The sequence below is a fragment of the Schistocerca serialis genome, chromosome 3 (assembly GCF_023864345.2).
Source record: "Schistocerca serialis cubense isolate TAMUIC-IGC-003099 chromosome 3, iqSchSeri2.2, whole genome shotgun sequence".
Lineage (NCBI taxonomy): Eukaryota > Metazoa > Arthropoda > Insecta > Orthoptera > Acrididae > Schistocerca > Schistocerca serialis.
The window spans coordinates 320,086,718-320,099,925 of NC_064640.1; the positions used below are offsets into that span (position 1 = coordinate 320,086,718).

Here is a 13,208-nt window from a genome sequence, read left to right on the forward strand (position 1 = left end):
GACATTACTGACTCAGAACCAGCACACCCACATCACACTGGTCATGTTTGACTCGTTCGTCGAGCACTTTGTTCCTGTACTCGCTTCCTTGAGTCATATTTCGTCACACGTTTCAGTTTTCCGGCTGCGTGCACTGAGTTGTAGGGACCAGTTTGTAATTAGGCGAGGGTGTGTCCTACTTTTTGAAACGGCCTTCGTACAGTGAAAGGTCCGGTATTGTAGGAAGGCCATGGCCGGGACACACCTTCCGCGGGTGCTATAAAAGTGCTCACTCCCATCGGCCTGTCAGTCTTCTCTGAAGCCAATCTGAAACATCTGCACCATGTACAAGCTGGTGAGTTACTGCTTTGCTCAGCTCAGCGGACTCGACTCAAATCTTCGGTCTCTGTGAGTCTTCCAAATTATGTCTCAGTCGGCAAGAGTGTTGCAGCCGAAATTGAAAGTTCAGACTCGAGTGCCAGTCCAGTGCGCGCTTTTACTTCTTCAAGATTTTTCATTAAACCGAAAGACATTTGCATGTTACAGATACAATCAGAAAAATATAACTCATTAAATGAAAACGTTTGAAAAATTTCTAAAGTCATAACTTAAATGTTGTTACAGATATGTTATATACCTCAGTGCAGTCGGCATTAATTACATCTACATCTTCATTTATATTCCGCAAGCCATCCAACTTTACGTGCCACTGTCATTACTTCCCTTTCCTGTTCCAGTCGCGTATGGTTCGCGGGAGGAACGACTGCCGAAAAGCCTCCGTGCGCGCTCCAATCTCTCTAATTTTACATTCGTGATCTCCTCGGGAGGTATAAGTAGGGGGAAGCAATATATTCGATACCTTATCCAGAAACGCATCCTCTCGAAACCTGGACAGCAAGCTACACCGCAATGCAGAGCACCTCTCTTGCAGAGTCTGCCACTTGAGTTTGCTAGACATCTCCGTAACGCTATCACGCTTGCCAAATAACCCTGTGACTAAATGCGCCGCTCTTCTTTGGGTCTTCTCCATCTCCTCTGTCAACCCGACCTGGTACGGATCCCACACTGATGAGAAATACTCAAGTACAGGTCGAACGAGTGTTTTGTAAGTCACCTCCTTTGTTGATGGACTACATTTCCTAAGGACTCTCCCAATGAATCTCAACCTGGCACACGACTTATCTACAATTAGTTTTATGTGGTCATTCCACTTCAAATCGTTCCGTACGCATACTTCCAGATATTTTACAGAAGTAACTGCTACCAGTGTTTGTTCTGCTATCATATAGTCATACAATGAAGGATCCTTCTTTCTATGTATTCGCAATACATTACATCTGCCTATCTTAAGGGTCAGTTGCCACTCCCTGCACCAAGTGCCTATCCGCTGCAGATCTTCCCGCATTTCGCTGCAATTATCTAATGTTGCAACTTCTCTGTATACTATAACATCATCCGCGAAAAGCCACATGGAACGTCTGACACTATCTACTAGGTCATTTATATATATTGTGAAAAGCAATGGTCCCATAACACTCCCCTGTGGCACGCCAGAGGTTACTTTAACGTCTGTAGATGTCTCTCCATTGAGAAGAACATGCTGCGTTCTGTTGTTAATTGTATTAGTACTTCAAAGTTCCATGAATACTATACAACAATCTAAATGGATACATCGGCTTTGGTTTAACTCTTCTATATATAATACATACTTTTACGGAGTGCACTCAGCCCTTGTGAGGCAAACTGAGGAGCTACTTGATTGAGAAGTAGCGTCTCCGGTCTCGGAAACTGACATACGGCCGGGAGAGCGGTGTGCTGACCACATGCCTCTCCATATACGCATCCAGTGCCGCCTATGGGCTGAGGATGACACGGCGGCCGGTCGGTACCGTTGGGCCTCCATAGCCGGTTCGGGAGAAGTTTAGTTTTTTTTTAATAAATACTTTTCAAAATATGGAAAAATTTACCTAGACTCGAACTGTTCACGAAATTTTATGGACATCTAGTTGACCAAATCGAAGGTGCTGGTAACCCTGCGTATGTATTACCGATCACAACTGAACCAAGATATTTAAATTGAGTAATTTGTTTGGTATTATGTAAGAAAGATGTGTGTTACTATTAACAGTCTCAACTGTAAATAATGAATTTTTGTGTTGATGCTCTTCGCAGGTGTGTAGCTGGATTTCGTCGTCCTGACGACAAAATATTTCGACAGTCCAACTGGCTGCCATCTTCAGGTGAGACTGCAGGTTCACACTGATGCCGAAACTGAAGTAACATCAAATAAGGCAGCTGATGTTACCTCAGCTCCAGCGTGGTTGTATACCTGCAGTTTCACGTGAAGATTGCGGCCAGTTGGACCGTCGAAATATTGTGCTATCTGCACGATGAAATCCGATTGTATGTGCGTGAAGAGCATCATCATTTATTACACTGGCAACATCTACGTAATCACAATGAATGCTTTAGTATGCTTCATAGAACCTATAATGGCACAGTATTTCTGGCATGTTCCATAAATGGCAAGTAATATTTTGTGCGCCAAATAATTCATTGTAGAGTCGGAACTAGCTCTTCCTGATGGTGGAATACTAACAACAGGTTTTCGTAAGGAGCAGTTAACTCCGAAGGAAGAGAAATGGTTTTAAAAGCCCATCGATGTGAAGAGCAACGGAAACGAAGTATAATATCGAACTGTAACCGAAAAGTTGGTCACTGCCTTTATGACACAACTGTGCCACCATTACCTTAAGTGAGTTAAGGAAACCATGGAAAATCTAAATCCGGATGACAAAACGGCACATTTCATTACAAGTGGCCTGAAACTCTAATTTGTTGTGGGTGTATGTCACTACCAAGAGTCTGTTCCTGAGTGAACATGTGGACTAAGCAGGTTCACCCTTAGATTGCCAAGGTGATAGCTCTGACACAGACCATCTTGTTACTGATCGTAACTGCAATAAAAGCTGATAATTGTAAGACTGTTTGTTTTCGATGTGTGTAATCATTCGTAAAATTTGCCATTATAATTAGATTTGGCATTGGAGAAGAACACCTGAGCGAGTGTTTGCTGCGAAGAAATGTAAAACTCTCTTGGGACGCATCTGAATCAGAATGCACAATTAGCTCTATCTTAAATTTATACCGTGCAGTGCCTTCGCTCTCCACAGAGCGGGAGTCTGAACTTCTGTTAAGTACTAAATGCATCCGTTAATAAACATGTTCTCTGGAATTCTCATATTGCTTCGTTCCTCTTGAACGCGTGCAAAATGATGAATCCACTGGAACCATTGGTTCGACTGCTGAGAGGTACAAAGACGCTGAAAGAGAAAACTAAAGCGTTAGGCAGTTTTATAAACAGATATAGGAGAATGCACTGTTACTGATAATTTACAAAAATGTGAAAGCAGAGGGAGAAATGTATGCTTGAACGTAAATGTAGATGTTAGCCGAGCTTGCACGTTGCGCTTTTGTATTTGACCACAAACGGTATCTGTGTAATGTCTTCAATACGTTGAAAGTGTTAGTCTTGTTCTCAACAATGCTCTGTGTGGTTGTGAGTGCATTCGTGCCGGTGTAAAATGACTTTGAACGAAGGTAACTTTTTGGTGCTCGTATGGCTGGTTCCTCTGTAGCCATGAGAACGGAAGCGTTTGGTTTCTCAAGAGGCACCATATCGAATATCTATATCGGACACAGCAAAGCGGAAAAATATCATCCGCTAAGTCAAACGCGGACGAAAGTGTGTGTTGAGTTATCGTTACAGACGGTCATTGAAAAGGAAACCCTGTCACCACCAAATCAGTAGTAAGAGAACTTCGTAAGCTGAGAATTCCATGGAGAAATGGAATTCCAAAACTACCCACGTCATTGATGGAAATGCCCATAACAGGAAAACGTGGTGCCGAAGCCATAAAATCTGGAATATAAAGCAATATAAGTAAGTAATTTGCTCGGATGCGTCTTGTTTTGCACCCCAAGAGTGAAACATGGAGGGGATTCGATGATGATTAGGGCAGCCATATCGTGGAATTCCACGTGTTTCATGGTTGCTCTACAAGGTAGTATTTCTGAAATTGATTTAGTGACTATTTTGACTGATCGAGTCCATTCGATGCTACAATGTTTGTACCCTGATGTTCATGCTGTATTCCAAGAAGACAGGACCACTGTTCACACAGGCCGCATAATCCAAGACTGGTTTTGTGAGCACGAGGATGAATTAATTGTTGCATTTCCCCTGGCCACTACAGACACCAGTTCTCGATATTATTGAGCCTTTGTGGTCTACTTTGGAGAGGAGGGTGAGTGATTACTGTCCACATCCATTATCGTTACCCGAACTTGCCAATGTTTGCAGGGAGAATGATATAAGATTTCCTTGAAAACCATAACAGCCTTGTATGTATCCATTCCGAGACTACTGGAAGCTGTTTTGAATATCAATGGTTTTCCTACACGGCATTAGACATGGTAATGTTTCGTGTTTTTGGTGTTTCCAAATTTTTGTCTCCAACCTCTGTATAAACAACCGTGTATAGCAAAATGCTTACATTTAGGAACACGGCTGCAGCTGTACATAGATCCATCTACACTACAGGCCATTAAAATTGCTACACCAAGAAGAAATGGAGATGAAAAATGGGTATTCATTGGACAAGTATATTATACTAGAACTGACATGTGATTACGTTTTCACGCAATTTGGGTGCATAGATCCTAAAAATCAGTACCCGGAACAAACACCTCTGGCCGTAATAACGGCCTTGATACGCCTGGGCATTGAGTCAAACAGAGGTTGGATGGCGTGTACAGGTACAGCTGCCCATGCAGCTTCAACACGATACCACAGTTCATCAAGAGTAGTGACTGGCGTGTTGTGACGAGTCAGTTGCTCGGCCACCATTGACCAGACATTTTCAATTGGTGAGAGATCTGGAGAATGTGCTGGCCGGGGCAGCAGTCGAACATTTTCTGTATCCAGAAAGGCCCGTACAGGACCTACAACATGCAGTCGTGCCTTATCCTGCTGAAATGTAGGGTTTCGGAGGGATCGAATGAAGGGTAGAGTCACGGGTCGTAACGCATCTGAAATGTAACGTCCACTGTTCAAAGTGCCGTCAATGCGAACAAGAGGTAACCGAGACGTGTAACCAATGGCACCCCATACCATCACGCCGGTTGATACGCAAGTATGGCGATGACGAATACACGCTTCCAGTGTGCGTTCACCGCGATGTCCCAAACACGGATGCGACCATCATGATACTGTAAACCTGGATTCATCCGAAAAGATGACGTTTTGCCATTCGTGCACCCAGGTTCGTCGTTGAGTACACCATCGCAGGCGCTCCTGACTGTGATGCAACGTCAAGGGTAACCGCAGCCATGGTCTACGAGCTGATAGTCCATGCTGCTGCAAACGTCGTCGATCTGTTGGTGCAGATGGTTGTTGTCTTGCAAACGTCCCCATCTGTTGACTCAGGGATCGAGACGTGGCTGCACGATCCGTTACAGCCATGTGGATAAGATGCCTGTCATCTCGACTGCTAGTGATACGAGGCCGTTTGGATCCAGCACGGAGTTCCGTATTACCCTCCTAAACCCACAGATTCCATATTCCGCTAACAGTCATTGGATCTCGACCTAAGCGAGCAGCAACGTCGCGATACGATAAACCTTAATCCCGATAGGCTACAATCCGACCTTTATCAAAGTCGGAAACGTGATGGTACGCATTCTCCTCCTTACACGAGGCATCACAACAACGTTTCACCAGGCAACGCCTGTCAACTGCTGTTTGTATGTGAGAAATCGGTTGGAAACTTTCCTCATGTCAGCACGTTGTAGGTGTCGCCACCGGCGCCAGCCTTGTGTGAATGCTCTGAAAAGCTAATCATTTGCATATCACAGCATCTTCTTCCTGTCGGTTAAATTTCGCGTCTGTAGCACATCACCTTCGTGGTTTAGCAATTTTAATGACCAGTAGTGTAGTTTTAACGTAGCTATCATGGTGCTTCAAAAAAGGGCTTAGGGTTTGTTGACTGTAGCTGATCAATAACGGACCTCTTTTTGAAGAACCACTTTTTTATGCAAGGAAAAGGCCAATCGATAAATCATGGCATTACTAGGGATAGTTGCGAATGATGGTCACCGTACTGACTTGGGGAAAACCGGGCAGTTTCAAAGGGGACATATAGAGAAAGGATTTTGTTGCAGGTCCTGGTTGTGCTGACTCTGGCTCTGCTGGCCGTGGCGTCGGCGCAGCTGGTGCGTTATGCCTACGGCTACTCGGCGTACAGCCCTTACTACGGATACACCGCGCCCTACGCCTACGCCAGGGCCCTGGGCTACTCATACCCCTACCTCGGCTGAAAGGTAACAGCTTTGACATCTTTCAGTTTCTTTCCATCGGCGTAGCCATTTCTCCACATTTTTTCCCATTACCGCCTGTCATTATAGTTCTCAATGCATTCAATTAGAAAGTGATCTGTGATGGTACTTTTAAGCACTGATCCGCAACTGAAGACTCATGGTCGCTACCCATTTGACTGTGATTTGTTCAGATTTTTGTGTGAAAGTAATTCTTGTACTTTCTTCTTTTCCAGAAATGTGAACCCGGCAAGAAGATCACGATGTACAGTTCACTGATGGCGCATCATGTAGTTTAAAATCAAAATAAACATATTCGTACTCTTCCATGTTCTGTTGTCCTTCATCCCACGAAACAAAACAAAACATTCTGAAATACTTAGGATATTCTAACAATTATTAAAATGGTAGACAACTGTGTTATCAGTCGCATCTTCCCAAAGACTGCGACCAATCATACACTCAAATATTCTACTTGAAAATTGTGAAAACTTCAATAAATACCTGTAATGGACTTCAAAGAAAACAGGTTTTTTTTACCACGCCTTAGAACAAAACGGTGATAGAGTATCGTCCAGCTTTACGACGACCGCTGTTGCAGTTCATATTTTCGGTTTTTTCCTACATGGCATTATATTTCAGTATAACTTATTACAGACTGCTAGCAAGATAACATTGTAATACCTAGTATTTGGGAGGAAGAAACTATAACTGAAAACCGTGCTCTAAAATCATTACAAAGTTCACATATTTCGTTGTCATAAGATATATGTGTAACGTGACATCTATTTGAAATGTAAATCAGAAATAAAAGGAAACAGGGATATAGAACTGCAAAAAACTGAGTTCTTGGTTGAATCGTGGATACTTCCGGTCTGCCAAATAACGTACACATCCGAAGAAGCAATTGACTTCTATGGATCTCCAATGGAGAAAAAAAGGGTGATAATCGCTTAACGTCTCATGACGCTGACAGAGACGGAGCACTACTTCATTTGGAGAGTGACGTGTCACGATAGTGCTCTTGCCGTATTTATGAGGAATCACCTACGCAATCACTTCAAGCGATCTAAGGAATGCTAAGTAAGGATGGATGGACAGTAATTGACCCTCATTCCCTTGAGATAACTCCTGAGTCTTAACCACTGCTCCGTCTAGCTTGCTACCTCCAGTATGAAATACATGTCGTCTCAACATGAAAAAAGAGCAGCTCATGTGTGATCTAAGTATTGCAGTATACGAGACAGACGATGAAGCCTAGGATTATTTGATCATGCCCAATTTCGAACGCATATGGTTGTTAATACCTATTTTTTCCTATTTCCCATACTTCTTATATCGTTCTGCAGTGCGTCTCTTTGTTGACTTTTAATATACGCTGAACAACATTCGCATTAAAAGATGTTTGCATCATACAGTAATAACCACTAAAATCGCAAAAAAGAATTATCCTGCATAATTGAAACCTGGAGTGTGTTCAGAACACTCACACACGCACGCAGACGCACACGTACACACAAACACACACCCAGCCGATACTTCTCTTGTGTAAAAATAAATATTAGTATTACCAGAGTTCAGTCAATGAAGTACAGTCAAATTAAGTGGTAAGGTTAGTGAAAGAGCTAGTCTGCCGCCTCAGCGTCAAATGGCACGATTCTCCTAAGATGAATGGGACTAGCAGGTAGAAGGGGGTTGAAATCAGCGACGACTGTGTACTGGACTATGTCTTGTCCACATGCCCATAACAGAGCGAATAGTTTTGTCTACATAATTGGTAAACGTTGGAGCATTGATGCAGATGTGGGTCTGTCTGAATCAGCTGCGCGGAGTGGCCGCGTGGTTTGAGGCGCCATGTCACGGAGTGCGCGGCCCTCGCGCCGCAGGTTCGAGTCCTCCCTCAGGCATGGATGTGTGTGTTGTTCTTAGCATAAGTTAGTTTAAGTTAGATTAAGTAGTAAGTAAGCTTAGGGAACGATAACCTCAGCAGTTTGGTCCCATAGGACCTTACCACAAATTAGTGTGCAAGTCTAGGGATCGATGACCTCAGAAGTTTGATCCCATAGGAATTCACGCAGATCTGAACATTTGTCTGACTCAACAGTTCGGCATTTGTGCTACAGGCTAAACTGATGAAGCACATGCCATTTCAAGACAACCCAGATATCTCATATGAACGCTGTAGTCCCAATTCGATCTGTCTGATAGTGATGTCCATGTGTCTGTTACAAGTTACTTTGGTCGAATGTGATGGTTCGAGGGGTGACATCACAAGAAAGATGGTCCCTACTCCAGCATATTGAGGACAATTGCTACATCAGGGAGGTTTGTGATCCTGAGCGTCTGGTCCTTGTTCAGGAAACTACTGACAGGTCAGCAGCACATGTGATGAGATACGTTGAAGCATCCATCGAAATTGCTTCCTTTGCCTGACAGATCCCCCTTCAAACACGACTGCGATATACACTACTGGCCATTAAAATTGCTTCACCAAGAAGAAATGCAGGTAATAAACGGGTATTCATTGGACAAATATATTATACTAGAACTGACATGTGATTACATTTTCACTTAATTTGGGTGAATAGATCCTGAGAAATCAGTACCCGGAACAACCACCTCTGGCCGTAATAACGGCCTTGATACGCTTGGGCATTGAGTCAAACAGAGCTTGGATGGCGTGTACAGATACAGCTGCCCATGCAGCTTCAGCACGATACCACCGAGATTTGAGCTGCCTGTAACCGCCGTACTATCGAACGAAAGTAAATAGATGAATATAGTGCCATGTAAAATTACTTTTAACTTTGGAATACAACTATAAGAAGTATGAAAACATCACGATGGACGCTTTCAAAAATTTATAATTTCGTGACGGGGAATAACTATTTTTTTCCGTTTCTAAAACGGAGTGTAGTGAAACGAATGCAGCTTTGTGATCGCACCCAGACTGTTATGCAATGGAGACCAGTTCTGTGCCCAGGACGTAAATTCAGATTTCTTGTCCTTGATAGTAACCACAAGATTCGAGACGCCGCATTTGTTTCGCTAAATGACAGGCTGAAAGTTTTACGCACATACTTATAATAACAGGGATAATAAAGTTCAAAGAAGCAGGCCGTAACTTGCAGCACAAGGTATGTGAAGATATCTGAGAGAAATGCGGTCCGTGACTGCAACGGAACATTTATGTAGCTTAGGATGAAGTTTAATGCCGAGATACTTTTGCTGAAGCTGATAGGCTGCGAATGTCGGTGACAACTCTGCATAGAGTGGCACAGCAATGAAATTAACCCAACAGTGGTTACAATGATAAATAAAAACATATATTTTAGCACTTCGTAGGTTCGCTTAGCACCTGTTGCCTGCAGATGTCCTTTATGCCATTGAATTAAGACATCTACAAGTGATTTGTGGACTGCTCTATCAGTCATGGCAACCAAAGATTTCTGCTGCAGGATCTGTACTTTTATCTTCGTACACGAACTCATTCTCTTTCATAAACAGCAACTTCACTTTCCAGAAAGAGGTATGTTCCTGGAAACCAAGCCGTTTCTACTCGAAAGCCGGTAAACTTTTGTTTTCAATAAATAAATAAACTGGAGGGAGTAGTAGAACACACTAGCTTGCAATTTTTTTAAGAAACAGAATATTAAAGGTAATACAATCCACTTAAACATCATACATAGAACAATCCAGGGCATTAATATGATTAAATATTTTGCTGAGTGGATTACAGCCAACAGGCTACATAAACATGACTTGAAAAAAAATCTAGGTTTTGAACTACACGATACATTTACAACAAAAAGTACTTTTCCATAAATAACAAATTTCATCATGATGACTATGTCATAAAATCAATGTGTCTGTATGCATCTAAGTGTATTACTCATTCGGAGGGCCGTTTACTAGGGAAGGAATTATTTAGCAAACAAATGAGGTTTACCCAGCGCAGTGGGTCTAATTTATAGAAACTAAATCTACACAAAAAACTGAAACGAGAAACATATGCTAAAACAGAAAAAAGTACAGGCACAATGCACAAACGCAGAGTTCGGTTTTATGCTGAATTATTAATACGAATGAATGATTCAAAATGGCCGAAAACTACCTTCAACATCTTTGACTCATAAATCATAATGGTAGTAAGCTTATCGTGGTCCTTAGATGATCCCCTAACGATATAAATAAAATAAATAAATAAAACAAATAAATTTCAAACTGAAACTTCCTGCCAGATTAAAACTGTTTGCCAGACCGGGACTCGAACTCGGGACGAGGTACTGGCACAAGTAAAGCTGTGAGAAGGGGGCGTGAGTTGTGCTTGGGTAGCTCAGTTCAGGCGGCACGGTAACTCAGCGTGGTCGGTCAGAGGGTTAGCTGCCCTCTGTAATAAAAAAAACTGAGTTAATGGATCAACGACAAACTGAAACGGGTGTCTTGCGACGTCCGCCCCGAGCAGATACAACGAACGAAAACAAACATAAAGAGATTAAAAAAAAAAAAGTTGGTAGAGCAACTGCCCGCGAAAGGCATAGATCCCGAGTCCGAGTGTCGGTCCGGCACGCAGTTTTAATCTGCCAGGAAGTTTCATAACAGCGAACACTCCACTGCAGAGTGAAAATCTTATTCTGAAATTTCAAACTATTTAAGGGGCATTACACTCAAATTTACGTAAGTAATGAACAGCTATTGGAATTAAACATATTTGTCTGATTCCATTGTGTTGCAAAGAGGCAAGTATTGAACAACAATATCACAGTGATCTTCAACGCTTCACAGCAAGACTGTACTCGTGAAAGAACGATCTGAATACTTTTCTTCTGTCTTACAGCATTTGTTTTTTCTTTCCGTATTTGTATGGTACAGGTGTTGATTGTAACAAAATATTTACTATAATATCAGTGTAATCGTTTCCTACAGGATTCACTGGTAATTCAGTGGAAATTTTGAACTGATTAAGTTGACCTAAACATTTTAAAATGTTCTGTTCATTCCAATGAGCACCATTACCCAATTTTACAGCATTTTATCGTCTGAAGAAGACGTCTTTACCCAGGTAATCATGAACCATGATATATGCATTCAAAATAATGCGCCAAAGAAAGGAAAGATACTCTTCAAAAATTAAAATCAATATTTCCCCGTGTTTAACATGAAAACTGTGATAATCACTTGTAACTTTCTAAAATACCGAGGACTAACTGAAAATTCACAAACAATGCGCTGTATGTGAAGTGGTTTTAGGGTTATATGACATCCTTCGAACCTAATCACCCTTAGTTAGCAGAAAACAAATAAGTCTGGCTTTCAAAAAGGTATCTTTAGCCTGGACCTCTGATATAATCAAAACGAATGCCACATCATAATTGCCACGTAAAACACTTGCAAATTATTTTTGAAAGTCATCCAAACATTCAACACCTTAAAGCCAAATAGCTCGCACTAAATTCGATAAACCATGAAATACTAGCACGTCTGTCATTGCTGCGTCCTCCGGAAGATCGGATCACAGCCCTACATAGTGGAGCGCAAAGCTGTCTGCAACGTGGGCAGCAGAGTTAACTCTACCCTACAGAGAGGGCGCCGCAAGGCAACGACTATTTTATGCATCCGTCCAGCGTCACCCAAATAGCTGCCAAGTGGACACCAATCCGCCGAACGCGGGTATAAGCTGGCACACGGCCCCAAACGAATCAGTATCCGCCCAGTATCCGCAGACTATCGACAGCACCACAAAGTAATATCAGGACCTTGTCTATAGTCGCCGCCGAAAACAACCAAACCGCACATTCTACAAGTGATCGTAGTTATCCTTCACTGGATTCAGGACTAGACCATAGTTCACAGCTAGATCAGAGCAAGTGAATTTTAAACTATTTCCTCGCACCAGCTTCAGACCAAATTTAACTAGCGCAATATTTCTGTTACTAATTTTTTGTAAACTGTTGCTATTTTTGTTGCCATATACTTTCGCAATACTTTGCCTAACCTTTTTTCACCGCAAGCAAGCCACCTCACAACAGAAACAATTTTTGATGGTAAGTGGTTCTCTTCCTGTCACCGATTAACGTTCGACACCATCCGTATTTGCTGAATGAAAATCACAAATCAAAACTTATTGCAAAAGTTTTCGCTCTATTATCACGATTATCAGACATGCGTCTTTTTTTTTTTCTTGAGTCAAACATAGCTTGGATGGTGTGTACAGGTACAGCTGCCCATGCAGCTTCAACACGACACCATAGTTCATCAAATGTAGTGACAGGCGTATTGTGACGAGCCAGTTGCTCGGCCACCATTGTCCAGACGTTTTCAATTTGTGAGAGATCTGGAGAATGTACTGGCCAGGGCAGCAGTCGAATATTTTTTGTATCCAGAAAGGCCCGTATAGCACCTGCAACATGCGGTGGTGCATTATCCTGCTGAAATGTAGGGTTTCGCAGGGATCGAATAAAGGGTAGAGCCACAGGTCGTAACACATCTGAAATGTAACGTCCACTGTTCAAAATGCCGTCAATGCGAACAAGAGGTGTAACCAATGCCACCCCGTACCATCACGCCAGGTGATACGCCAGTATGGCGATGACGAATACACGCTTCCAATGTGCGTTCATCGCGATGTCGCTGTAACTAACCTGTTTCTGCGGGTTATTACGTTAAGAGTGGGAATGGAAATGCTTATTGATTGTGAAGCTAACGTGAGAAGATTAGGGTCGCCACCGACCTTAGCCATACAACTAATCAAAGGTTTGGCCGAGTCGGAAAATAAATTAATTTCATCACAGACCTAAAACTCATAAAAATTCGTACGTCGTGATATCGCTCATAGGAGATGCGATGTAATTAAT

General features: G+C 42.4%; 1 long non-coding RNA gene across 1 annotated transcript; it reads left to right on the plus strand.

Moving 5' to 3' along the window:
• The first annotated feature begins 264 nt into the window (after nucleotides 1-264).
• On the plus strand, nucleotides 265-6,681 carry LOC126470128 (uncharacterized). The gene is made up of 3 exons (XR_007586133.1): nucleotides 265-334; nucleotides 6,202-6,360; nucleotides 6,591-6,681. It is a non-coding gene; the product is annotated as an uncharacterized LOC126470128 (long non-coding RNA).
• The last annotated feature ends 6,527 nt before the right edge of the window (nucleotides 6,682-13,208 follow it).